Source organism: Piliocolobus tephrosceles, chromosome 9, assembly GCF_002776525.5.
Source record: "Piliocolobus tephrosceles isolate RC106 chromosome 9, ASM277652v3, whole genome shotgun sequence".
Classification (NCBI taxonomy): Eukaryota; Metazoa; Chordata; class Mammalia; order Primates; family Cercopithecidae; genus Piliocolobus; species Piliocolobus tephrosceles.
In genome coordinates, this window is record NC_045442.1 from 70,734,521 (window position 1) to 70,760,083 (window position 25,563).

Consider the following 25,563-nt stretch of genomic DNA (forward strand, 5'->3'; position numbering starts at 1 on the left):
ATCATCTGAGCCTTCAGTGAGTAATAATCTTTTTGCTATTGGAGGGTCTTGCACTAGTGTTGATGGCTGCTGACTGCTCAGGGTGGTGGCTTCTGAAGGTTGGGGTAGCTGTGACAATTTCTTAAAATAAGATAACAATGAAGTTTGCCACATCAGTTGACTCTTCTTTCATAAAAGATTTCTCTGTAGCATACAATGCTGTTTGATAGCATTTTACTTATAGTAAAACTTCTTTGAAATTGGAGTCAGCCCTCTCTAACCCTGTTGTTGCTTTAACAATTATGTTTATGCAGTATTCTGAATTTTTCATTGTCATTTCAACAGTGTTCATAGCGTGTTCACCAGGAGTAGATTCCATGTCAAGAAACCACTCTCTATGTTCATCTATAAGAAGCAATTTCTCATCCATTCAAGTTTTATCATGTATTTGCAGCAATTCAGTCCTGTCTTCAGGCTTCACTTCTAATACTAGTTCTCTTGGCTATTTCCATCACATGTGCAGTGACTTCTTCCACTGAAGTCTTGATGCCCTCAAAGTCATCCATGAGGGTTGGGATCCACTTCTTCCAAACTGCTATTAATGTTAATATTTTGACCACCTCGCATGAATCATGAATGTTCTTTTTTTTTTTTTTTTTTAAGACAGAGTCTTGCTCTGTCACCCAGGCTGGAGTGCAGTGGTGCCATCTTGACTCACTGCAAGCTCCGCCTCCTGGATTCACGCCATTCTCCTGCCTCAGCCTCCCGAGTAGCTGAGACTACAGGCACGTGCCCCCATGCCCGGCTAATTTTTTGTATTTTTGGTAGAAACGGGGTTTCACTGTGTTAGCCAGGATAGTCTCGATCTCCTGACCTCATGATCCACCCACCTCGGCCTGCCAAAGTGCTGGGATTACAGGCGTGAGCCACTGCATCTGGCTTCTTTATTTTTTTTAGACAGGGTTTTACTGCTGTCACCCAAGCAGAGAAATGCAGTGGCACAATCACTGCACATTATAGTCTCAACCTCCCAGGCAGGCTCAAGCAATCCTCCCACCTCATCGTTTATTTTATTTTTGTAGAGATGAGGGTTTTACCATATTGCTCAGGCTGGTCTTGAACTCCTGTGCTTAAGTGATCCTCCCACTGTGACCTCCCAAAGTGCTGGGATTATAGGTGTGAGCCACCATGCCCAGCCCATGAATGTTCTTAATGACAACTAGAATGATGAATTATTTTCAGAAGGTTTTCAATTACCTTGCCCGAACCCATCAGAGGAGTTACTGTGGCAGCTATAGCCTTATGAAATATATTACTTAAATAAGATTTGAAAGTCACAAATTACTCATTGATTCATGGGCTGCAGAATGAATGTTGTTTTAGCAGCCATGAAAACAACATTCATCTTCTTGTACGTCTCCATCAGAGTCCTTGGGTTACCAGATGCATTGCCAATGAGCAGTAATATTTTAAAGGGAATCTTTTTTCCTGAGCAGTAGATCTCAACAGTGGGCTTAAAATATTCAGCATACTGGCCAGGCGTGGTGGCTTATGCCTGTAATCCCAGCACTTTGGGAGGCCAAGGCAGGAGGATCATCTGAGGTCAGGAATTTGAGACCAGCCTGGCCGACATGGTGAAACCCCATCTCTACAAATAATACAAAAATTAGCTGGGCATGGTGGTGCATGCCTGTAATCCCAGCTACTCGGGAGGCAGAAGCAGGAGAATTGCTTGAACCCAGGAGGTGGAGGTTGCAGTGAGCCAAGATCACGCCATTGCACTCCAGCCTGGATAACAAGAGTGAAACACTGTCTCAAAAAATAAAAAATAAAAAATAAATTCAGCATACCATACTCAAACAGATGTGCATTCATCCAGGCTTTGTTATTTCACTGATAGAACACAGGCAGAGCAGATTTAGCATAATTCTTAAGGGCTCTAGGATTTTTAGAATGGTAAATAAGCATTGACTTCAACTGAAAGTCACCAGCTGCATTAGCCCCTAACAGAAGAATGGTCCTATCCTTTGATTGAAGCTTTGAAGCCAAGCATTTACTTCTTTTTAGCTGTAAAAGTCTTCAATGGCATCTTCTGCCAGTGGAAGACTCTTTTGTCTGTGTTGACAATCTTGTTCAGTGCAGCCACCTTCATCAATGATGCTAGCAAGATCTGGGTAACTCATCAGCACCTGCTATTTTACCTTGCACTTTTATGATATGGAGATGGCTTCTTTCTTTCAGCCTCACAAATCAGTCTCTCTTAGCTTCAAACTTTTCTTGCACAGCATCCTCACCTCTCAGCCTTAATAGAATTGAAAAGAGTTAAGGCTATGCTCAGGATTAAGTTTTGACTTAAGAGAATGCTGTCCTGGTTTGATCTTATATACAGACCGCTAAAACTTTCTCCATGTCAGCAATAAGCTTATTTTACTCTCTTATTCCTGTGTTCACTGGAGTAGCACTTTTAATTTTCTTCAAGAACTTTTTCTTTCCGTTGATAACTTACCTGTTTGCTGTGAGAGGTCAAGCTTTCCGCCTGTCTCACCTTTCCATATGCCTTCCTCACTAAACTCCATCATTTCTGGCTTTTAATTTAAAGTGAGAGACATGCAACTCCTCCTTTCACTTGAAGAATTAGAGACCATTGTAGGATTATTAATTGGCCTAATGTCACTATTGTTGTGTCTCAAGAAATAGGGAGGCCTTAGGAGAGATAGAGAGATGGGGTAATGGCCAGCTGGTAGAGCAGTGAAAACACATTTATCAGTTAAGTTCACCATCTTCTATGGGTGTGGTTTGTGGCATCCCAAAACAATTACAATAATAATATCATAGATCAGTGATCACTATAAAACAGATATAATAAAAGTTTGAAATATTGAAAGAATTACCGCAATATGACAGAGATCCAAGTGAGCACATTCTATTGGAAAATAATGACACCATAGACTTACTCAAGGCAGGCTTGCCATAAACCTTCAATTTGTTAAAAAATAAATAAATAAATAAATAAATAAATAAATAAATAAATAATAAAAACAAACAAAAAACCCCCACGATATCTGTGAAGTGCAATAAAATAAGGTATGCTCATACCAAAACAGACTTAATTATTGCTATTTCTTACCATTAGTATTAGAGTTCAGTTTCTAATGTTTTCCATTTTCCATATGTTATTGATGTTCATTAAGTTACACAAATTATTTGCTGTTGTTACTTCCACCTTAGTAGGGAGAATCTTTGATTTTTGCTGGATAAATTTTCAAACAAGAGTGTGATGATAGGCTGGGTGTGGTGGCTCATGCCTGTAATCCCAGCACTTTGGGAGGCTAAGGGGGGCAGATAATTTGAGGTAAGGAGTTCCAGACCAGCCTGGCCAATATGGTGTAACTACATTCCACAAAAATATAGAAATTAGCCAAGTGTGGTGGTACATGCCTGTAACCCCAGCTACTTGAGAAGTTGAGGCAGGAGAACGGCTTGAACCTGGGAGGCAGAGGTTGCACTCCTGCCTAGGTGACAGTGAGAGTCTCCATCTCAAAAAAAAAAGGAGTGTGATTATAGAAATCCTATTTGTGTTTATTTTTAATTTCTCTAGAATTTGTTTTCTTCAGTAAGTAAAAGTCTAATACCAGTTTTTTTAGAGTAACACTGTGATTTTTATACAGAAAGACTTCTTCCAAATTGGAGAATGTACTCCTTTATTCCTATAATTTTTCTTAAGTCTTACTTTTGGCAGCTACCAAAAGTAAAACTCCCTACCAAGATTGAGAAGAAATCTTTGGGAATATTAAAGTAATGTAATTTTACATTACACGGACTAACATTTTTACTATGAAGAATTGGGATAGTATTGGTTATAGAAGCTTAGAGCCCTAAAGATAAAGATTGGTAGATTTTGTGTTATGGACTTGTGGCACTATAACAAAGTCTGGGAATTTTATGTGAGATTGGAAACCACACTATGTGCTAATTGCTTCTGAATGGTAAGAAAATAAGCATATGTATAGCATTTAGTTGTTAAGACAGTAGGCACTTATGCAGAGCCCCAAATGAATTAACAAATTGTCTACTGAAATATTTTCACTTCTGTTTTCTTTATGTATTTTAGACCAATCAGCAGTTGCTTGAGAAAATGAAATGTTTACTAAATCTCTTTAATAAACATGTTTAAGAGTGGAAAAACTTATAAACATTTGGATGGCAGTGTACATTTTTATGTGTTAGTTGTCATGTCTTTGAAATTGTGTGTAAACTGGACATAAACAATCGAGTGTCTGCAGAAGGGTAGCTGTCTTTCAACATATTTACTGAACATATTATAGAATCTTCATAGTTTAATATGATTTATCCCACATGTTCTGTTGTTGCTGTCTTTTCAGATAAAGTTGAATTTAATCTTTCTTAACAGCTTTTATTGAGGTATTTATGTACCATTGAGTTCACTCATTTAAAAAATATCATTCAGTGGCTGTTAGTGTATTTAAAGAGTTCTGCTACCATCACTGTAATCTAATTTTTGAACATTCTCATCACCACAAAAGGAAACATTATACCCATCAGCAGTAATGCTCCATACCCCCTGGATTTAGTCTTATGTCCACATTTCTTGTAATAGTTTCAGCGATATCTAGTTATTATGACTACAAACAATACAATTGTTCCTGATTACACAAATAATGTATTTATGTCTTTATTGTTGGCATGTAATGGAAGACATAATAAGTCTACTTTGATCTCTTGCTCTTACCTATTTCTCTATTACAAGTGTTATAAAGAGTCTTTTAAGCTTTTGTTCATAAATATAAATATATATATACACATACATATATACACACACATATATATATGTATGTAATGCTACCATGTTTGAGGGTCGTGAGGGTCAGTTCTTTGAAATACCAGTTTTTTTCTGATTTGGCTGGATGACATGGTACATCAAGCTTTAAAAAACTATTTGGTAAATTGGTATGAAACAATGAGAACAACCTTTTTCCTTTCTGGTACATAGCAGGAAGGCAAGTTCTTGTATGAACCCATATGTCCTGTTACCCATTTTCAGACCAATATTGGTTTCTCATCTATATAATAGGGATCTTTTGACTCTAACCTCTTAAATCTATCGTGTGTTTTCTTTCTTCACCTTGGAAATAGCTTCTTGAAGCCCCAGACTTCTAGAGCACATTCATATTAACTAACATTGTCCCGGTTTACCAGTTAGGGATCTTAGTAAATCCTAAATAGTTGAAGATGTTCTGAAAGATATATTGCTGCTTTTTAAAATCTTATTTATCTTGTTCTCTATACAGATTTCTGGCACAAGGTTTTTTTTTTTTTTTCAATTGTAGTAAGTCCATGGATGCTTTTCTCTATAAGTTTCCCATTTTCCCTTATCACACCTTCACTGCAAACATCTAATTTCTGTCCAGTCTCTCAACTCTTTCCAGCTCTGCTGTCCTAACTAATCATTTTTTGTATTCATCTTTCAAAGTATTTGTTTCTGTCTTCATTCTATAAATGACAAGATTATTTAAGATTATTTTGTATTACAGAAATAGTAAAAATCAAATAAAATATCAAATGTAGACTAGTCCACCAAAAATATTTTATTTCATCTTTTCCAGAGAAGTACACATATAGTAAAGTAAATGAGCATTATGTTTTATTATTTATCCTTAATAATATTTTTCTCACAGATACATTGCTTCTTGTAAGTTTAACTTTTTAAATGTGAAAACTACAATAAACTAAGTTAAATTTTAAAAATATTTACTTACTAAAGTCAACTGATGTTTTCCTGGTAGATTGACAGGCTTCTTGTGGTAGTTTTTAATCATTTGCAAGTTTTGAGCCCATTTCTAAAACTTTTCTCATTGTAAATATATATTTCCTTTCTTATATTAACTGAGAATTTGTTTTTATAAAAATAAAGTGGGGAATCAGACTCAAGGTGAAACGTTGTACACTTAGTGTCAGCAATAAGCAGAATTACTTAAAATCATTCAAATATCTTTTATTCCTTTGTTGTCTTTTTCAAAAACAGTACATTTTAACCACATTAATATAACTGAAGACTTTTTAAGGCTTTGTTTTCCTTTATAGATATTCCCTAATTTCATTTTTATTTCAGTCTGTCAGGGTTGTGATTGTGATGTTTTAAGGTAAACTGTAGTGTTTTCACATCCTCAGATGAACTGATTTGGGAAAATACTTTGTAGGAAGTTTTTTTATATAGTATGTAGACACATTGGTAAAAATCAGTATGTCCACTGGCTTATTAGTTTCACAGATGCTTCCATAATTCTTAGTGTACTCTTGGGTATATTAAATTATCATATCCTGACAGCAATCCTGAAACATGCCAGTCTTATAAAGCCTTATTTCTGAGAACTAAAGCAAGGCATCAGCGAACCATATCTGACATGCCGTGTTAATTTCCATAACTATCATTTCTGGGAGGTGATAGGATTTCTAAGGCATGGAGAATCTCAGTAAATCTACTTAAAAAAAAAAAAAAAAAAAGCAAAGTATCTATTTTATTCTTGGATTTCCAATCACGAGACCTGACTGCTTCAGTCCCACTTAAATAATTTCAAAAATAGTGATAAGCATATTTTTCTCTTATAGATTATTAAATATTTACTCACGTGAACAATATATCAAAACATTTTGAATTCTGTATTCTTAGTGTTGGGTGTTCATGTTGTGAATGAAAACCTCATTCTGTTACTTCATAGCATATTTATATATACAAATTTTTGCCTTAAGTAGGAAAGAAACAGCTGAAAGATACATAGGTTATTTTGCTTTTTAAAATTTTAGCAAACTATTCTTTGAATCTTCTGTGTGTTTGGGACTGTTTGTAGAGGAAAATTTCATCAAGCAACATTTTGGGAACATTGGTGTTTTGTACTCTTTCCCAAATAAACTTAAACTTGTACTCCCCAAAATAAAATGTTTCTTTGTATATTGTTACCTGCAAGTTATTGATAATGGAAGGAACACCTTTTCAATCCTTAGTCCCCTTTCCCCCAACACAGCTTTTAGATTGTAGATAAACTTCCCAGCTCAGTAATTAACTGAGCTCAGTCATTGCACCCTGTATCATGTGATTTTTTTTTTCCAGTGGAATACATTATTAGAGCACTTACACAGCCAGTCTAGCTGCAGCAGCCCAGGCGGCAACAGCAGTGCCATTTTTCACAAAGAAAATGTTGAACAGGAGCCAAATGTTTGGTGGCAGTCTGTTGCTAGGAAATCAAGGTCCTGAGGCGATTAATGACAAAGCAAGCAATAACAAGAAGGCAGAATTACAGATTTAAAAGAGAAAAAAGTGGTTGGTGTTATAATTACCCAAAGAAATCTGCACTCATTAAATTGGCTGTTTTTATGATTGACTTTAATTGGAGGTTAGCTCAGATATTTAGCTCCTTTCCCACCCCTTTAAACACACGCAGGCACATAATCTGTAGAACTGCAGACTTGTTTTTCTAAGCATTGAGAGGAGCTTGCCCTGTAATTTGATCCCCACTGACAGATGCATTTTCTATGCTGCCATTTTGAATTAACCTATTGTAGAACAATTTTCTTCAGCCCTGTTGAATAAAACATCCAGTCTGATTACCTCCGATGGATTTGATAGAGTAAAAGAATGTACATCTCATTGAAGTAGATTGTTTGCATGGACTCTACTGATTTTGAACTCTGCCAGTAAGCACAATCATTTGTAATAAATTTTCAAAGAAATTTGTGAGGAAAAGGTAATGAGAGTCACCCTTTTATAGTTTAATGTTTGGACACCTCCATCAAAATAATATAATTCTTATAAGACAGTGTTATTTTTCCAGTAAGCTTTTCACGTGGTTTTAGAAAAACATTCTGAATCTTCATTTAGACTATTCATATATTTAGGAATAGAGTCTTGTATTTACACACTCTAAAATGACCATTCTTCCTCCCCAACAACAGTAGTTTAGTGCAAGACTCAATATGCAAAGCACTCTATTGCAAAAATATTTTTGGTATGTACAATATTTAAAGTGATTTTAAGATTGGCCTATTTCAATCTTTGAAGTATTTCCCCCCCCAAAAAAATCCCTTATTTAAATTTTTTAGGGTGTGATAAAGCATGTTACTAGAAAAGCATCAATCAGTCTTTCAGATACAACACCAGAGGAACCATCACAGTGTATTTACCTTTCTCAAAAGCTTTAAAAATGAAGTTACATGATGCCTCTGCTCTCCAGATTTCTAATCAAACCCTGGAACAAAAGAGCCAAGCACATTCTATCTGACAATGCACACACTGCTAATCAGATGCCAATGCCAAGCTGTCTGCTTTGTTAAATACTTAGCTTCCTAGAGGCAGGAAGACAGCTGCTATAAGTATGATGAAATTTTGTAGTTCAATCTATTTTTGCTACCCTTGGGCTACCAAGATACTGTTAATTTAGACCACCCCAATTGGTACACTTTAGGGAGTTTTTTAAAGAGTTTGTAATTAAAATGATAAAACATCGTTATTACATTGAAGACCTTCTGTAAGTTTTACATTTGGCAGATACCTACTGAGATAACCCCAGCATGTAATTTACAATGATGTAATGGTTGTAATTGCATTTTAGAAAAAGAGAGAACTATAGGAGCCAAGTGCTTCCATTAGAAGAGTTTTTAAATCTGCTTCTGTTTCATTTAAATCTACTTCTATCCCCAAATTACTTACCTATAATTGACTGTAGCAGCTATAAACCTTAAGATGCTATCTGAATATTTTTTAAAAGTTATCACCCTAGACACTGCCACCAGGGGAAGGAAGCTAAAATCTTAAAGTTCTTAACTGATGATGATACTGCCAGTAGGTAGATTATATTCCTTAGCCCTACATAGTTAACTACTTACCCCAGATAATACTGCCTTTTGGGACATGATTCTCAAAACCTGTAGTATGTGAAACCTGTAGGCTTAGCACACTATTAATTGTAAATAAAATGGAAACTTTCGTACTCTGGTGGTTGGGGTCGGGAAGGGGAAAGAGACAGTACAAATAAGCAACCTGGACATTTTTATTGTTTTTTTCTAATCTGTTAGTCTACTTGAAGAGCTATCCTTGAAACTGAGTGCTTTAAATCTATGAAACTGGGCAGCTGTCATACCACATCTATTAAGACCTAATAATCACATAATTAATATAGCAAATGAATAGACTGTAAGGTAGTTTTCTATTTTTTTTTTTGTTACTACACTGTGGTTTTGTTTTTAATAAATGGTTTTGGCTTTATTTTAAACAATTAAAAATTCAAAACATTTTTATGACCAAAGCTTATAGGTTCCATCCTTGGAAAAAATATTTTATAAATACAGAAAATAGTTGCTTAGGATTGGAATCCAACTCTGTTGACCATGAACAACTTCAAAGTTGATCTCATAATCTTGCATGTTGTGGAATAATACCACGAAAAAGTTAATTAAAGAATTTAGGTGTTTGTTCTCCTGTCTAGAACTCAATAACTTTTAAGTACTAACTCTCCCTACAGTTTAACTGTTAAGCAGTTTAACTCTTCTGACAGTTTGAGGTTTTATTCTGTGAAGACTCATGATTTTTAATTTTTGCATCCTAATTTTTCAGTTGTTTCAGGTATTGAAATTACAAATGATGGGAAAGAAAAGTGGTTGACTACAAAGGGGATACAAAAGGCAATTTTTAGGGTGATGTACTGTTCTGTATGGTACTATGGTGGTGGATATGTGATTCTATGCATTTGTTAAAGCCCAAAGAACTGTAAATCACAAAGGGTTAATTTTAATGTATGCAGGTCTTTTAAATGTTAGGGATTTCAGGATGGAATGCAAGCTGTAACAAATGAATCTAATTGTATTACAAATGTATGGCATAACTTCACTGAGTAGGTGGGGGAAAAGGAGCTGACCTCAGTAACTTTGGAAAATGGTATTTTGACTGGACAATGTAAAGCTAATGACTAAGGAACACTATAGAAACACTGTATTCTAGTTGGTAGATTTGTTTCTCATAATGATATGGGTTAACAGTTCTGAACCCCTTTACATGTATCCTGGGGTTGAACAAATAAGTAAATGGATGATGAATGGTGGAAGCTAGATTTCTCACTATCAGGAAGGGATGTTACAGATAAATAAACAAGAGGGGAGAGCCAGAATGAAACCTGTGGTACTGAATTAGAGTTGGAGATATAAGTATTTACCCATGTTTAGCTTAATATATGTAGATGGATAGATGCAGAAATAATCATAGATACATGTGTATATGTGGATTAGTATACATGCATATGTTTCCTAGCTGTGTTCACTGAGAAGGCCTAGAAGCAGTGATATCCCAGTAGCCACAAACACATCCAATGCTCATATCCCGGTTTGTAAATCCTATTCTCCAATAAAAGGATCCAGGACTCCTTTTAAATATGACTGATTCTGGGGCTGGTGATGGGAAAATACAACATAAGCATGGAATATCTTGTAGTGCCAGAAGGCAAGAGATTTCTTAAAAATAATAAAGATTAAGCATGCCAAAAGGGACACATGAGCCAACATGAAAGAACTCCCAATGGCCATAGCTGGAATAATTAGAGCAACAAAATAAAACATGTACCATTGGATTAAGGATAAATTATTAAATAAATATACATGAGTTCATGGTGTTATGTATAAATTGCATAAATAAATAAATGGAAGAGAACAGATAAATCTCCCTGACAGAAGAATTCCAAATAACATATTGCCCCCTCCAGAAGGTAGATCCTACTTCCCTTCTCCTTGAGAGTATGAGCTGGATTGAGTGAGTCAGATCCAAAAATTGAGTTTGGAAGACAGTGAAATACTGACTTGACTGTTTCCATTGGAGAAAGCTGGTAAACAGTTATGTTAACTAAGTGATTAAGGTTAACATCACAAATGGGAAGTCATGTTGATGTGAAAATGTGGAAACTTCATCTCTCTGATATTCTTTCCCTAAACCTGTAGCCTCAATCTAATCATTAGGAAAACATCAGACAAATCCCAGCTGATGGACATTCTACCACATAAGTTGAGCATTCCTGAAAACTGTCAAGATTGTGAACAACGAAGAAAGACTTCAAACATCTCACTGACAAGAAGAGACTACAGAGTCATGACAACTAAATGTTACATGGTTTCCTGGATCAGGTCCAGAATAGAAATAGGATATTAGTGTAAAAACTGGTGAAATCTAAATAAAGTCTTAACTTTAGTCAATGATCCACCAACATTGGTTTCTTGATTTGGACAAATGTGCCTTAGCGTCTTAGCATAAGACGCTAAGATAGTGATATTAGAACAAATTGAATGAGGGGTACACAGGAAGTCTGTATATTATACTTGTAATTTTTTTGTATATCTATTTTTTTTTTGGAGACGGAGTCTTGCTCTGTCGCCCGGGCTGGAGTGCAGTGGCCGGATCTCCGCTCACTGCAAGCTCCGCCTCCCAGGTTTACGCCATTCTCCTGCCTCAGCCTCCCGAGTAGCTGGGACTACAGGCGCCCACTACCTTGCCCGGCTAGTTTTTTGTATTTTTTTAGTAGAGACGGGGTTTCACCGTGTTCGCCAGGATGGTCTCGATCTCCTGACCTCGTGATCCGCCCGTCTCGGCCTCCCAAAGTGCTGGGATTACAGGCTTGAGCCACTGCGCCCGGCTTTTCTGTATATCTAAATTCCCAAATTAAAAAAAAAATTATTTGAGGTCGATCAATGGGCTGACTATATTGACAAGATACTGATAGGTTATGTGTTGAAAAAAAAACATCCAATATAAAATAGAGAAAAAGTCAGTTCCATCCCTTCCCACTCCCCCTTTACCTATCTACTTCCCAATACTCATCACTGTGATTTGATCAGAACAGGGCTTAGTGCCAGAGGTCAGGGTGACTGAGGGTGGAGGAGTTGTGGGCAGTGGGTTCATGGCTGTCACAATAATTCTGTGGCAATTCTGTGGTTTCCCAGCTGGGAGTTAGGAGTGGGGGAGGGCTGCAGCCTGATGACAACCAGCTGAAGTAAGAGCTGCCTCTCCCTTCCCTAGCTGCTCCATCACCTGAACCCAAGACCACGCCAAATAAGGTATGGATGCGGATGCTCTTGCTGAGTCTGTTCTGCAAGAGGCAAAGAAAGGGTAGTTGCTCCAACCCCACCTTCCTCGTATACAAGGGTGAGGGGAACAGGAGCATGTGGCTGCTACTAGCAAAGGAAAAGTAGGAGAGCAATAGAAAGGGGAGGAAGTGGGAAGAGCAGAAAATCAATATTATTTAAAAAGTGACCGAAGACTTAAAATTAAATTAGTATTTGCACAGAAAGGTGCAGGTAGAATAACTCACTCTGGCCCATGATCAAAATTATGTGGAGAAATCATGGTGGGCCCCTTCCCCTGTCCCCAGTGGTGGCCCCAGTTACTGAGTGCGATTGGTTAGAATGGATTCCAGTCTAGTCGTTCAGGCAGAGAAAGTAGTTGCAGTGGGCAGGCAAGAGAGGCTCAGTTGCTACAGCAGTGGCTCTTGCTTGCTGGGTGGTTCTCCTGGAGGTTTCAGCCTGGAGCACCAGATGTATTCTGGGGCTTATTTTTAGGAATCTTCTTAGCTATCGCCATGAAAATTTCATTTACATTCATTGCAGTCTTTGCTGATGTCTCCACAGTCAACTGTTGTCGTCTGCATAGTCCTGTGCTTCCTGGAATTCCAGGGCTCTCTTGCTGGCCAGGTCTTGCTGGCCTTGTTACCCACAAGTACAGTGATGATGTTGGGGCTGGCCTGCCTTTCTAGCTCCTTCACCTGTTTCTTGGCTGGTGCAAATGTATCTTATTTGGTGATTTCATAGTACAGCGGGGCTGGGCTACCATACTGTTCCTGTCCAGTGCTGCCACAGATCTCAAACTTGACTATTGTGTTGTCTAAGCAGACAGTCTGTGTAAGGAACGCTGCTCTGATTATGCTCTCCTGGTACTCTTGAAATTGTCCCTTGACAAAGTGGAGGACAAGGCTGGATTTGGCCAACACAGACTCATTGTTCCCAGTGGCTGGTCCACTAGGTTGTGTGCTGTGCCTCACCGGCCCGCCACTACCCGTCCAGCTGTCATGGTACTAGAGAGCATGCGGATGGGAGCCATTGCTATGCAAAGAGGCACTTAGTTGGGGAGGGGGTCTCCAAGACAACTCAAGGGCAGTAGCATTACTTGGGGCTAGGGCTCAGACAGGCTCCACTTCTCTCCCCCCACCCCCAGCGATTTCTCCAAATAAAAATTTTACTTAAACACAAAGACCATGTATGTACTTAAACACCTATCTAAAGAAATAAAATATGGCCGGGCATGGTAGCTCATGCCTGTAATCCCAGCACTTTGGGAGGCCGAGGCAGGTGGATCACCTGAGGTCGGGAGTTCATGACCAGCCTGACCAACATGGAGAAATCCTGCCTCTACTAAAAATATAAAGTTAGCCGGGCATGGCAGCACACGCCTGTACTCCCAGCTACTTGGGAGGCTGAGGCAAGAGAATTGCTTGAACCCAGGAGGCGGAGATTGCAGTGAACCGAGATCCCTGCCACTGCACTCCAGCCTGGGCAACAAGAGCAAAACTCTGTCTCAAAAAAAATAAAAAAATTAAAACAAATAATTCCCCTGCCTCTCTCCACCCCAGAGGGTAACCATTATCCTACATTTTATGATTATGATTCCCATGCTTTTCTTTATAGCTTAACCATGTGTGTATCACTAACTGTTCTATCGTATCTCATAACCTCTTACATAGTTCCCTTTTTTTTGTCATGTTTGCTATGTTCTGGATAATTTCTTCAGATCTATCTTCTGATATTGCTAATTGTGTCTTCAGCAGTGTCTCATATTCTGTTTTACCTGACATTGAATTTTATATAATAATCATTACTTCCATTTTCATTTCTTCCCCTGAAATCAGTTTACTTTATCATTTTGATAGACTCACTTCATTCTCATGTATACAATCCTCTTATTTATTTAAATAAATTAAACTTATTTTCTGTTTTGTGCCTAGCCTAATATTTAAAGCTTATGCAGTTCTGATTTTGCTGTCTGTTGTTTCCTCTGGCTGTTACTCAAACTGCCTTATTTTCCTGTGTGTTAGCTTGTATTCGTTATTTGTGGTGATTTCTGAGACTGAGATTAAGATATGTTTCCAAAGAGAGTATTCACATTTGAATCTGCCAAAAGCCGGGGATACTGTCAACCTGGGAACACATTCAAATAAATGTTGAGCTTAAAGTTTTGTGGGCTGCATAGGTAACATGAGTTCCAGATCCATAAACCTTCATGAGGGTGGGCTTGTGGTTAAATTTTCAGAAAAGATGTATTTACCTCCACCCAGCATCAAGTTTAAAAGAGGTTAATTTCTTTGCTTATTCTTTCTATAGGGTAGACATCATTCTATTCAGCTCTTACACTAAACATGTGTGTAGCTCTTTAGGATCCCAACTTTATGTGGAGAGTCTAATTAGACTTCCTATCTTTAATGTACCCTAGAATTTATCCCCTAAACCTTGGGTTCAGTAGTGTCCTGGTAAATATTTTAAAACTGGCTCTCCAGGGCAAAAAAAAAATACTACTTTCTCACATTTTTCTATTTCACACTATGGCTGATTTCACGATACCAACCTGAAGTCACTGAACGTGGAGTTGGGAAAAGATATGTACAGTTAGCTTTCTCGAGCCGGCTCCAGTGTATCACTGCCAGTTCTGTACATGGCTGTGAAAACTGAAGCTCAATGCACAGGGCTTGGCATATCCCTCAGAATGAAAGACATCTAAGTGTTTGCCTACCCCCCTGGATTTCCATTTTTACTTTGTTTTAACCTTTTGAGTATTCTGTGTCAACTCAGCAATATACTTCAAAAAAAGATTCTTTTGTTTTCTTTTTATTTTAACCCAGCATTTGTTGTTATTTTTAGCAAAAGGCCTGTGTTAGGGTACCTATTTAGTCAGAAATAGAAGTCTCTGTTCTTGTTTGTAAATATAATGTATTATTTTTCTTTTTGGGGAAATATAGAAAGAAATAGATGTCTCTGTTCTTGTTTGTAAATTTAATGTATTTTTCTTTTTTGAGAAATAGAGAAAGGTACGGAGAATATTAAAATTATCCATAATCCTATCATATATGTTCATTTTATATGCATGTATGTCTCCATACTTTTTATATAATTTGCATTGTATCTATTTCATAATATGATTTTTGTTAACACATAATGAATGTTTGCTCATGCCGTTAACTATTCCTTTAAAACAGCCCCCATTATATATGAGAGTAAACATAAAATGCTGCACAGATAGGAATTAGTATAATTCAGAAATTGAGTCTGTATTGCATTTGGAAATAATTTTGTCAAAGTTATTCATGCCACATTATTAATAATTGCAAAATATCAGAAACCATATAAATGACCCATTCTAGAAGATTGGTTGAATATACTCTGGAACATACAATAGACTACTATGTTGATAAAAGCTATCTGTTTTTATAAATATATGGAGTAATTTCCAGGAAATATCACATGAAACAAAAAGCAGAAACAAATACCCATAGTGCTACTTGTCATACAAGAAAAAGGGAGAATTAAAGAATGTGTATGTTCAGGAAGGATAAAGCAGAAAACAATAAAATTAGTTACAAGAGGTAGAAGGGAAAGTGAAGTGGAAGGGATGTGGAGGGGAGTGAGACTTGGATATTGGGGTATACTTTCTTGGCATAGTTTCAACGTTTGAATGCATGTTAATGTCCAACATATTCAAACAGTTAAATAAAAATGATATCACTGGGACAGGGACCTAAAATTGTACCCTACAAACAAATGAACTTAATTCATTTTTTTTTATTTTTTCTATTTATTTATTTATTTATTTTTTATTATACTTTAAGTTCTGGGATGCATGTGCAGAACGTACAGGTTTGTTACATAGGTATACATGTGCCATGGTGGTTTGCTGCACCCATCAACCCATCATCTGCATTAGGTATTTCACCTAATGCTATCCCTCCCCTAGCCCCCCAACCCTCAACAGGCCCCTGTGTGTTATGTTCCCTTCCCTGTGTCCTTGTGTTCTCATTGATAAACTTAATTTTATTTATTTATTTATTTATTTATTTATTTATTTATTTATTTATTATACTTTAAGTTCTAGGGTACATGTGCACAACATGCAGGTTTGTTACATATGTATACTTGTGCCATATTGGTGTGCTGCACCAATCAACTCGTCAGCACCCATCAACTCATAATTTACATCAGGTATAACTCCCAATGCCATCCCCCCTCCCCCCTCCCCATAATAGGCCCTGGTGTGTGATGTTCCCCTTCCAGAGTCCAAGTGATTTCATTGTTCAATTCCCACCTATGAGTGAGAACATGCGGTGTTTGGTTTTCTATTCTTGCAATAGTTTGCTAAGAATGATGGTTTCCACCTGCATCCATGTCCCTACAAAGGACCGAACTCATCCTTTTTTATGGCTGCATAGTATTCCATGGTGTGTATGTGCCACATTTTCTGAATCCAGTCTGTCACTGATGGACATTTGGGTTGATTCCAAGTCTTTGCTATTGTGAATAGTGCTGCAATAAACATACGTGTGCATGTGTCTTTATAGCAGCATGATTTATAATCCTTTGGGTATATACCCAGTAATGGGATGGCTGGGTCATATGGTATTTCTAGTTCTAGATCCTTGAGGAATCACCATACTGTTTTCCACAATGGTTGAACCAGTTTACAATCCCACCAACAGTGTAAAAGCATTCCTATTTCTCCATATCTTCTCCAGCACCTGTTGTTTCCTGACTTTATGATTGCCATTCTAACTGGTATGAGATAGTATCTCATTGTGGTTTTGATTTGCATTTCTCTGATGGCTAGTGATGACAAGCATATTTTCATGTATCTTTTGGCTGTATGCATGTCTTCTTTTGAGAAATATCTGTTCATATCCTTTGCCCACTTTTTGATGGGATTGTTTGTTTTTTTCTCATAAATTTGTTTGAGTTCTTTGTAGGTTCTGGATATTAGCCCTTTGTCAGACGAGTAGATTGCAAAAATGTTCTCCCATTCTGTAGGTTACCTGTTCACTCTGATGGTAGTTTCTTTTGCTGTGCAGAAGCTCCTTAGTTTAATGAGATCCCATTTGTCAATTTTGGCTTTTGTTGCCGTTGCTTTTGGTGTTTTAGACATGAAGTCCTTGCCCATGCCTATGTCCTGAATGGTATTACCTAGGTTTTCTTCTAGGGTTTTTATGGTTTTGGTCTAACATTGAAGTCTCTAATCCATCTTGAATTAATTTCCGTATAAGGAGTAAGGAAAGGATCCAGTTTCAGCTTTCTACTTATGGCTAGCCACTTTTCCCAGCACCATTTATTAAATAGGGAATCTTTTCCCCATTACTTGTTTTTGTTAGGTTTGTCAAAGATCAGATGACTGTAGATGTGTGATATTATTTCTGAGGGCTCTGTACCATTGGTCTATAATCCTGTTTTGGTACCAGTACCATGCTGCTTTGGTTACTGTAGCCTTGTAGTATAGTTTGAAGTCAGGTAGCATGATACCTCCAGCTTTGTTCTTTTGACTTAGGATTGTCTTGGCAATGCAGGGTCTTTTTTGGTTCCATATAAAGTTTAAAGCAGTTTTTCCCAATTCTGTGAAGAAACTCATTGGTAGCTTGATGGGAATGGCATTGAATCTATAAATGACCTTGGGCAGTATGGCCATTTTCACGATATTGATTCTTACTATCTGTGAGCATGGTATGTTCTTCCATTTGTTTGTGTCCTCTTTTATTTCACTGAGCAGTGGTTTGTAGTTCTCTTTGAAGAGGTCCTTTACATCCCTTGTAAGTTGGATTCCTAGGTATTTTATTCTCTTTGAAGCAATTGTGAATGGAAGTTCATTCCTGATTTGGCTCTCTGTTTGTCTGTTACTGGTGTATAAGAATGCTTGTGATTTTTGCACATTAATTTTGTATCCTGAGACTTTGCTGAAGTTGGTTATCAGCTTAAGGAGATTTTGGGCTGAGACAGTGGGGTTTTCTAAATATACAATCATGTCATCTGCAAACAGGGACATGCAAATGTAAAAGAACAGAAATTATGAAATTATAACAAACTGTCTTAAACCACAGTGCAATCAAACTAGAACTCAGGACTAAGAAAATCAATCAAACCACTCAACTACATGGAAACTGAACAACCTGTTCCTGAATGACTACTGGGTACATAACGAAATGAAGGTAGAAATAAAGATGTTCTTTGAAACCAATGAGAACAAAGATACAACATACCAGAATCTCTGGGACACACTTAAAGCAGTGTGTAGAGGGAAATTCATAGCACTAAATGCTCACAAGAGAAAGCTGGAAAGATCTAAAATTGACACCCTAACATCACAATTAAAAGAACTAGAGAAGCAAGAGCAAACACATTCAAAAGCTAGCAGAAGGCAAGAAATTACTGAGATCAGAGCAGAACTGAAGAAGATAGAGACACAAAAAACCCTCCAAAAAATCAATGAATCCAGGAGCTGGTTTTTTGAAAAGATCAACAAAATTGATAGACCGCTAGCAAGACTAATAAAGAAGAAAAGAGAGAAGAATCAAATAAAAAATGATAAAGGGGATATCACCACTGACCCCACAGAAATACAAACTACCATCAGAGAATACTATAAACACCTCTATGCAAATAAACTAGAAAACTGGAAGAAATTGACAATTTCCTGGACACTTACACTCTCCCAAGACTAAACCAGGAAGAAGTTGAATCCCTGAATAGACCAATAGCAGGCTCTGAAATTGAGGCAATAAATAATAGCCTACCAACCAACAAAAGTCCAGGACCAGACGGATTCACAGCCGAATTCTACCGGAGGTACAAGGAGGAGCTGGTACCATTCTTTCTGAAACTGTTCCAATCAATAGAAAAAGAGGGAATCCTCCCTAACTCATTTTACGAGGCCAACATCATCCTGATACCAAAGCCTGGCAGAGACACAACAAAAAAAGAGAATTTTAGACCAATATCCCTGATGAACATCGACATAAAACTCCTCAATAAAATACTGGCAAACTGAATCCAGCAGCACATCAAAAAGCTTATCCACCAAGATCAAGTAGGCTTCAACCCTGGGATGCAAGGCTGGTTCAACATACGCAAATCAATCAACGTAATCCAGCATATAAACAGAACCAAAGACAAAAACCACGTGATTATCTCAATAGATGCAGAAAAGGCCTTTGACAAAGTTCAGCAGCCCTTCATGCTAAAAACTCTCAATAAATTCAGTATTGATGGAGTGTATCTCAAAATAATAAGGGCTATTTATGACAAACCCACAGCCAATATCATACTGAATGGGCAAAAACTGGAAGCATTCCCTTTGAAAACTGGCACAAGACAGGGATGCCTTCTCTCACCACCCCTATTTAGCATAGTGTTGGAAGTTCTGGCTAGGGCAATCAGGCAAGAGAAAGAAATCAAGGGTATTCACTTAGGAAAAGAAGAAGTCAAATTGTCCCTGTTTGCAGATGATAAACTTAATTTTAAAGTAAAATGAATACTATATCCATACCAAGGGGGGATAAAGGGGAAAGAAATGAAGGAAGAAGGGAGGACTAATTTATGAACACCAGATTCAACTATATGTCCTTAGCTTGGGGTGGGTGGGAGAGAAATGAAGAATTGCAAACAAATCCTGAACTCAGTTTTATAGGTTTATTTTAATGGTATGAGCAAACTAAATCAGAGACTATTTTGAACAAGTGAGTGAGCCTGGGTTCTCACTATGGAAGAAAGGACAAATATATAGACAGGAGGAAGACAGGTAAGAACTCTGTGTAGATGAATTGGATTGGAGGTGTCTGTGTAAATATGGTCATTTCTGTGTATGTATGTATCTGTTGATGTGTGTGCATGTATTTTTATATATGTGTATGTATATATACGTGTGTGTGAAGAGACATTCATGTATTTCTTAGCTCTATTGCTGAAAGAGCAAAGGATTAATGTCACAAAAGTTGTAGTGACACACCTAGCGTTATTTCCCACCGTTAGTTTCCTAAGGCTGCTGTAACAAATTACCACAAACTTAAGAGAAATTTATTCTTTCATAGCTCAGGAGGCCAGAGCTCCAAACCAAAGGTGTTTGCAGGGTTGGTTCCTTCTTGGGGAGGCAGAGGGAGAACCTGTCCATGCCTCTCTCCTAGCTTCTGGTGGTTGTGCTTAATCCTTGAAACTTACTGGTTTGTGACAGTATAACTTCAATTCCTGCCTTCATTGTCATATGGCATTCACCCTATGTTTATCTGTGCAAATTTTACTCTTTTTATCAGAGTAATCCACTGATTAGGGCCCACTAATTCACTGTGACCTTATCTTAACTTCCAAAGACCCTGTTTCTAAATAAGCTCACATTCACAGGGTTAGTACCTGATTATGACCTTTTGAGGAGCGCAGTTCAGTCCCTAATGCCTACTAAAACCAAAGGTCTTCACTCAAATGGCTGGCTTCTGTCCAGGGCAGAGTAGGTACAAGATGAACCTAGAACATGTTGTAATGCCAAAAAGTAAGGAAATGCTAAAAAGTAAGATGAGTTGTTTGTTAAGTATACAGAATCTAGCTTGAAGAGTTCCCCACTGGTCAAATCTAGGACAATTTGAGCATCAAATAATTAAATACAGTAACGAATTATAGGCTGTTGGAAATAAAGGACTTTATAAGACCATTCCAATCACTGATGGGTGGATGGATAGAAAATAAAGATATTTTGCTTACAGTGGCATGCCGAAAGTTGACCAGCAAATGTGGAGGTTGTACTAGAATTGGGAAAAAACGAAACAAGAAAACCTCATTTTGCAGTCATCATGTTAAAGATTAGATCAGGCCAAAATTCTAAAATGGTTGTGACATCTAAGAGGACAGACATGTCAATGAAGAACAGAATATTTACATGATTTTGAAATGTTGTACGGGAGAAGAGAAAAGCAGCCACAATGCAGTGGAGAAATAAGACAACACATTGACAGGGCGATCACAATTATCACCTCCAGTGAGAGTCTCATGAACATTGTTTGCCTCCTTATGGGTTTATCTGTCCCTGAGAAGTACACAGCATCATCTATGCAATTTCTGGCCCAGAATGTATCTCAACTCAATCACAAGAGAATATTATGCATACATACAGAAAAAGAAAGAATACAACTGAACATAGATGATAAATAAAATGAGGTAAAAATGTGACAACAGATGAAGATGGATAAAGGTATTTTCTGTGTTTTTATTTTTGGAACTTTTTGTACATTGAAATGATTGCCAATGGAAAAGTTTAGATAAATTGTCCTAAAGTTACAGAGAACTTGAGGGGAAAAACGTCTTAAAGTAGACTAATAGTGGAGAGTCATAAAAGACACTTAGCAAATCTTCTTAGTTGAATATTATTCAAACTATTCAGTTAGGAAACTGATTTTGTGCTAATTATGAAATGCATTATTGCATTGACTTTATGTCTCTTACAACATTAAATTATGTTACCTAGAATCAATTTGAGATTCAACACATGATAGTAGTTTAATATAGTGATGTTATAACTTGCAGCAAACTATCCCAATTCTAAGAATTAATTCTGAGCAATTTTTGTATGCATGAAAAAGATGGTTAGAATTATTTGCAGACAGTTGCATATTCTTTAGTCAAGTGGTCTTATTATCATAATTCATATCTGTCATGGGAGTAGGGAAGGAAGAGATTTTAAAAATATCCATCAGTTCTTTCAATCAAGTCTGGTATAATTTTAATAGACTTTGAGCTAAGAAAGTTTTCATGACCAGAAGAGGAGCAGGAACTGTCTAATATAGAAAATTTTACGGTATGCCATAATCAGTTATACAAATATAAAAAGAAAAAATGTTTGACTTGTGATACTCTCAAACTTGGATATCCAGAAGAGTGATTCTATCAGTACACTAAAAGTAAATTCATCTGTCAGGAGCTTTCATGTTTTCATTCAACAAATATTTATCCAGTGCCTATTATACTGTTAGACTGTCAGTTGGGAGCATATGTTAAAATGGACAATATAGCAGACACTGTTCTCTAAAATTATTAACAATAATAGCTAATACTCATATGATACTTACTCCGGGGCCACATAGCATTCTAAGATCTTTACATATAGTAATTCCTTTACCTCAAACAACCTTATTAGATTGGTACTATTATTACCTGTATTTTATTGATGAAGAAATAGAGGCACAGAGGTGTTAACTTTCTCCAGGTTTCACAGCTAATAAGTAGCAGACCCACGATTTTGAATCCATCAGACTGGCTTGGGTCTAAGCTTTTTTTATTTTTATTTTTATTTTGAGATAGTTTGTAGATTCACATGCAATAGTAATATAATACAGAGAGAGCTCATATACTTTTTACTCAGTTTCCCTTGAGGTAACTCCTTGTAAAACTATAGAACCATATCATAACCATCATATTGACACTGATATAATCAAGGCTCCAAATATATCTGTCACCACAATGATCCTTCATGTTGCCCACCCACTTCCCTCTGTTCACCTATTGAAATACATCTTGGTTGTTTCCAGTTTGGAGCTATTACAGATAAAGCTGCTGTGGATATTTGCACATAAGTTTTTGTATGAACACCAATTTTTAACTGGGTGCAATGGCTCGCACCTGTAATCCCACCACTTTAGGAGGCCCAGATGGGAGAATTGCTTGAGGCCAGGAGTTCATGACCAGCCTGGTCAACACAGCAAGAGCCCATCTCATTTTATAAAAATAAAAAATTGGCCGGGCGCAGTGGCTCAAGCCTGTAATCCCAGCACTTTGGGAGGCCGAGACGGGTGGATCACGAGGTCAGGAGATCGAGACCATCCTGGCTAACACGGTGAAACCCCGTCTCTACTAAAAATACAAAAAACTAGCCGGGCGAGGTGGCGGGCCCCTGTAGTCCCAGCTACTCGGGAGGCTGAGGCAGGAGAATGGCGTAAACCCGGGAGGCGGAGTTTGCAGTGAGCTGAGATCCGGCCACTGCACTCCAGCCCGGGAGACAGAGCGAGACTCCGTCTCAAAAAATAAAAATAAAAATAAAAAATTATTATTTTTTTTTTTTTTTTTTTTTTTTTTTTTTTTTTTTTTTTTGTTTGTTTTTTTTTTTTTTTGAGATGGAGTCTCGCTCTGTCACCCAGGCTGGAGTTCAGTGGCGCAATCTCGGCTCACTGCAAGCTCTGCCTCCCGGATTTACACCATTCTCCTGCCTCAGCCTCCCGAGTAGCTGGGACTACAGGCGCCCGCCATCTCGCCCGGCTAGTTTTTTGTACTTTTTAGTAGAGACGGGGTTTCACCGTGTAGGCCAGGATGGTCTCGATCTCCTGACCTCGTGATCCACCCATCTTGGCCTCCCAAAATGCTGGGATTACAGGCTTGAGCCACCGCGCCCGGCCAAAAAATTATTTTTTAAGAGGAACATCAATTTTCATTTCTTTAGGGTGCCTCTAAGCTTTTAATTCTTACATTCTACCATCTCTCAATATATAGTAGGGAATAAATAGTAGAGAACGACTTGATGGTTAAGTTGACATTCAGAAGAAGCCTGAAGGAAGTGAAGAAAAAAGCCATACAGCTGTTTGGGGAAAGCACATTTCAAGCAGAGGGGACAAGCACAGAGGCCTTGAGAAGGGAATGTGCCTGGAGTGTTTGAGACAGAGCAAGGCGGGTAGAAGGAGATGAGTTCTACAAGGCAGCTATGAGCCAAGGTCTATAAGATGTGGCTGCTATATAGAAAACAGATGGTAGTTGGGCAAGAGTTGAAGCACAGGGAATGATTAAGAGGCTGCCCACATGAGAGATGATGGTAGCTTAGATTTATGGTGGAAGTGTTAAAGATGGTTCAGATTCTAGATATATTTTGAAGAAGAGCTCACAAAAACTTTTCTGATGGGCTGACAGTTGGATATGAGAAAAGGAAAGGAGGCAAGAATGATTCCGTTTACCAGTTTCCAAGAGAATGATTACAGAAACCAATAGATTGCCTTATTTATTTATAGTAGGAAATATAGTTATCACATGGGCCCAAATGTTTGTGTTTGCTTAATCCACATATCTCTTCCTTTATGCAAACTTGCATTGGAATGTAATGGTGACTGCAGAATCAGGATAAGGGGACTTGAATAAATCGATCTTTAAATGTGTCTGAGGCCGGGCATGGTAGCTCACACCTGTAATCCCAACACTTTGGGAGGCCGAGGTGGGCGGATCACTTGAGGTCAGGGGTTTGAGACCAGCATGGCCAACATGGTGAAATCCCATTTCCACTAAAAATATGAAAATTAGCCAGGTGTGGTGGCTGGCACCTGCAATCCTAGTTGCTCAGGAGGCTGAGGCACTATAATTGCTTGAACCCAGGAGGCGGAGGTTGCAGTGAGCCTAGATTGTGCCACTGTGCTCCAGCCTGGGCAACAGAGCAAGACTGTGTCTCAATCAATCAATCAATCAATAAGATATATGTATCTCCTTAGTAGGGACCTGAAAAAATTAAAGTCCATAGACAAAAGGCTTCCTGAGCTCTTTAATAACTAGTGTTGGCCAGACACAGTGGCTCATGCTTATAATTCCAGCACTTGAGGAGGCCAAGGCGGGAGGATCCCTGAGGCCAAGAATTTAAGACTAGACTGATCAACATAACAAGTCCCTGTCTCTACCAAAATAACAATAATAATAATATTTAGACATGGTGGCTTGTGCCTAAGGTCCCAGCTACTCGAGAGGCTGAGGTGGGAGGATCCCTTGAGCCCAGGAGGTCAAGCCTGCAGTGATCCATGGTTGCACCACTGCACTCCAGCCTGAGCAACAGAATTTTTATTTTTATTTAAAATAAAAAAAATAGTAGCACTAACATTTGCTTTTGTTTCTCTTTCATAATGCACCAACACTACCCTAACCCCCAACATAGTCCTTTTGTAGATTTGTTAATATATTCAGACAGGCCATATCCCATATCTGATCCTACTTAGTGGTTTGATGGTTGACTAAAAGGCAGTATTAATATCTGTTATTTCCATGTTATTGAGGGATATCTCACATTGATCATCCTTGTATTGGCAATAGAGATAAATGATTGTAGTATTTTTTTGTTGTTGAGATAAATTTAGCACTGCTGTTAGTATTATTGAAACTTAGTTTAGGAACGTATCATTTATCTGTAATCATTTATTACCAAAGTGAACCCTTCTTTAAATTTTCCTCTTTCAAATACTGATGTAATTCTTTCTTTCTTCATCAGTTCCATGAATACAATTCAGTTTTCTTCATGACACAGGATCATCATCTATAATATCTGTTATTTATAGGACTACTCTGTGAGTCTCTTCTAGTGTATACATTTATTTGCTTTTAAGTTACTCAAATTGTTATGTATTTTGAGTACTTATATATACATTTTAATAATTTTACCAGCTGTGGAGCTGGTAGTCTGTCATCTTCAAACAACCTCCCTTTTAAAATTACTTCTAATTTCTTACCGTGGGAAATATC

General features: G+C 37.6%; 1 protein-coding gene and 1 pseudogene across 3 annotated transcripts in view; one reads left to right on the forward strand and one right to left on the reverse strand.

Moving 5' to 3' along the window:
• ADK (adenosine kinase) overlaps window positions 1-25,563 on the forward strand; it is a 591,886-nt gene that overhangs the window by 274,815 nt on the left and 291,508 nt on the right. The gene's annotated exons all lie outside the window — the stretch shown is intronic.
• LOC111537967 lies at window positions 12,494-25,318 on the reverse strand (annotated as a pseudogene).